The following is a 4,012-nucleotide window of genomic DNA, read 5'->3' on the forward strand; positions in this document are numbered from 1 at the left end:
ACTGAACTAGAACTGAACTAGAACTGAACTAGAACTGAACTAGAACTGAACTAGAACTGAACTAGAACTGAACTAGAACTGAGCTAGAACTGAATTAGAACTGAACTAAAAAAAATTGGACCCACATGTTTAAAATCCATTCAGTAGAATTTGAGAAACTGAATATGAATATTACTATAACTTCAGCTAAAAGTAAAAAAAACAGATTTATAATTTTGGTGTTAAATTTTTTTTAATAACTTGTATTATTTCTTTTATCAGTAAATATGTTTTTAGGTTTATTACTTTCTTGAAATATACACAAATAGTTTGTTTAAAGTCGTCGTCCGACTAAACCTTTTCTGAGAAATCATTTAGTGCACAATGCATTTAAGAGAAAGTTGTAATAAAATATGATTTTTATCAAAAAAAAAAAAAAAAAAAAAAAAAAAAAAAACAGGTAAAATTCTTAATAAAATTTAAAAAAAATAATGTGGTATGTACTAACTTAATTTGAAATTTTTTAATTTAAAATTTTTGTTTACATACCAATCTGTGTTGGATTTTAGTATATATACGGAATAATTAAAGCCTTCACTATTCAAAAAGTGTTTTGAATGTTTCTGTTGTTTCATGTCAATAAACAAACTTGACACATTTTGCACATTTTAATCTTTTTCTCCAATATTGTTGCTAATTTAAGTAATAAATGTTAATTTTGAAAACTATTTTTATTGTGATTTAGTATTTTTCAATTTTTTCTCGTGGAAACAAAGGTACTTTTTTTATATTTTGTAAAAAAATAGCAAAACAATAAAAAACATTTGTATTTAATAAATTTAGCTACAAAATAAAAAAAACTGCAAACCTGTTTTTTTCTATTTCAAAAAAAAAACCAGTAGGGGCCAACCTTTTTTTGTTGCTATACAGTTGTTGTTATGATGAAATCTCAAATTTATTATTAGCTATTAAATGACTGGACATTTCTGGATTACAGCACTTGGGAGTTGTATTTTTAGTGATTTATCATTTTGCTGGAGACAAAACAAACGAAACAAAAATTGCAATAAAAATTTGAAAACAACGAATATGCAAATTTGAACACGTGCTCTAAACATAGACACTTAAAACACAAAACAACACAACTTTTAAAGTTAATATTTTATAGATTTGAATTTGTTGATAATTTATTTAAAATAGATACAGGCAAATAATTTAAGAAAAAAAATTTGTGGAGTTTTTAAGATTGTGTGTTTAGTTTCGTTAAAGGGGCAAATAGTGAAAAATTATTATACGATTTTTTTTGAATCAGTTTAAGTTATGTCAAATCTTTACTCTTTCCTTTATATCTTGGTCCTAAGTGTAATCTAATCTTTTTTCTAGCATACACTCTTCTATAGTCTAGTATAAAGACTGGCTGCTATCTAGTATTTTCTCTAGTCTATAGTCTAGGCTGTATGTAGTTTAGTTTTAGCTTAAATCTCTAGTCTATTACTTATATAGTCTCGTCTACGGTCTAGACTGTAGTCTAGTCTATAATCTAGTTTATAGTCTAGTCTATAGTCTAGTCTATAGTCTAGTCTATACTCTAGTCTACAGTCTAGTCTATAGTCTAGTCTACAGTCTAGTCTAAAGTCTAGTCTATAGTCTAGTCTATAGTCTAGTCTATAGTCTAGTCTATAGTCTAGTCTATAGTCTAGTCTATAGTCTAGTCTATAGTCTAGTCTATTGTCTAGTCTATAGTCTAGTCTATAGTCTAGTCTATAGTCTAGTCTATAGTCTAGTCTATAGTCTAGTCTATAGTCTAGTCTATAGTCTAGTCTATAGTCTAGTCTATAGTCTAGTCTATAGTCTAGTCTATAGTCTAGTCTATAGTCTAGTCTATAGTCTAGTCTATAGTCTAGTCTATAGTCTAGTCTATAGTCTAGTCTATAGTCTAGTCTATAGTCTAGTCTATAGTCTAGTGTTTAGTCTAGTATATAGACTAGTCTATAGTCCAGTCTGCAGTCTAGTGTATATTCTAGTATATAGGCTAGTCTATAGTCTAGTCTGTAGTCTAATTCAAAGACTATTCTATAGTCTAGTCTATTGTTTAGTCTACAGTCTAGTCTATAGTCTAGTCTATATTCTAGTCTATAGTCTAGTATATATTCTAGTCTATATTCTAGTCTATAGTGATAGTGTATTATAAAGTCTAGACTTTACCTAAATGCTATTTAAAATTGGGTCTGCTAACCGAGGATATCTTACAAATATAATGGTTCAAGAGTAAAAACATCTTTAAATTTCCAAAAAGTAATTACAAAAGTTGCTAATTTATTCCTTGTAAGTATTAAATTATAATCTCATTTATCCATTTGATGCAACTAGTAATTACATTTTAATTAATTTCGCCAAACTCTTATCAATGAATCATAATTCAAAATTATCCGTTACAAACATAAATGCGACACTTACACGCATTATCTATCCATGTTGTATGCATGTATGCATTTGTATCTGCATATTAATAAATTAATTAAACAATGCATTTTGATCTACATATGATTTTATGTTAGACATCATTGTTTATCATAAGCATTTGTTTGGGGTGAGTGTATAGGAATTTAATGCTTAAAAGCTTTAAACAATGTATTATGCTAATAATGAGGAATATGTAAGAGGTACTTACAATGTAGCGAAATTTTGTAATATTAAGGATATTCACTTAAAATTAAAAAAATAAATTTAAATATTTCACAGATACTTACTAAATACATTTAGCAGGTACTTATTGAAATATGTATTGAAATATTAGTTGCCGTCGTTTCTCCTATTACTCTGAATGTCCTTAATAAATTGTTGAAAATTGTTATTGCTGCTGAAGCTGCAGCATACAAAGAGGATTTTCGCAAAGCGTAGTGAATAGCTGTCTGTTAAACAAATTACTTTATAATTGTTATTTAATGTTTCACCGAAATACTATATGAAACAAAAAGAAAAACCAGGAAAATAAAAATGATGTTAGTAGCATGTTGCTGTAGTTGTTTGTTCAGTTTCTTGCCCCATATACCCCTAGTTATAAATAGTTTTTCTACTACTTACTTACACATATTATTTTTTTCTACTTATGGCTCAGCTCACCCCAGGATTAAACTACTTATGGGTGTAAATATGCGGAACAATGAACTAAGTATATATGAGCATTTTTTTTCAGTATAAATAAAGAAAAGAAAAAGAAACGTGGAACATGAAAAGTAGGAAAATTTTAACTAAAAACTGTCATTGGATATTTTTTTTAAAGTTAACAAGTTCATTGGCATTTGCTGGTAGCAGGGTCTTTTTTAAGCTGCCAGTAGCATGTTAAAATACAAAAAAAAACATGTACTTTCTTTTACACAACAGTTTTCATTTGGTTTGCTGTTCATTTCGAACTATTTTTTTTTTTTGGTTTTTTTGTTGCATTAATATTCACTTTTGTCATGGGTATACATTACACCAAAAGACTTTCCAAAGCTTTACTCTTCTTTGTTACCCTTACGAAAAAATATATGTATAATGATACCCTATTCCATGAATGTGTTTTTTCTTTCTTTTTTTTTCTACTCTCATATTTCAATCTTAAAAAGTATCCGTGTTTTTTTTTTTTTTTGCTTAAATCGTGGTTATATATTGGAGATATAATTCAATTCATTATGATTATTAATAAGGTTTTAAAAAAATTATAAAATATAGCGGGTATCCGAAAATTTATAGTTCACATTGATTTAGTATCCGAAAATTTATAGCACACATTGTGATACACACTTCTTTTGGATAAATACCACTATAAACCTGAGGGTGTAATTTTAATCACTTTCTTCCAGTGCTGTTATCAACACAACAAAACTTTTTAGAGTAACGACTCTGGGAACTATATGTGTTAGTCTAGTCTTGTCTATTATCAAGTCTATAGTCTAGTCTATAGTCTAGTCTATAGCCTAGTCTATAGTCTAGTCTATAGTCTAATCTATAGTCTAGTCTATAGTCTAGTCTATAGTCTAGTCTATAGTCT

The 4,012-nt window shown here is 27.8% G+C and overlaps 1 protein-coding gene across 1 annotated transcript in view; it reads right to left on the bottom strand.

Annotated features, from left to right (window-relative positions):
* The window catches only part of LOC111678985 (tetraspanin-18), a 48,575-nt gene that overhangs the window by 37,748 nt on the left and 6,815 nt on the right, over window positions 1-4,012 (bottom strand). The gene's annotated exons all lie outside the window — the stretch shown is intronic.

This window comes from Lucilia cuprina, chromosome 5 (assembly GCF_022045245.1).
Source record: "Lucilia cuprina isolate Lc7/37 chromosome 5, ASM2204524v1, whole genome shotgun sequence".
Lineage (NCBI taxonomy): Eukaryota > Metazoa > Arthropoda > Insecta > Diptera > Calliphoridae > Lucilia > Lucilia cuprina.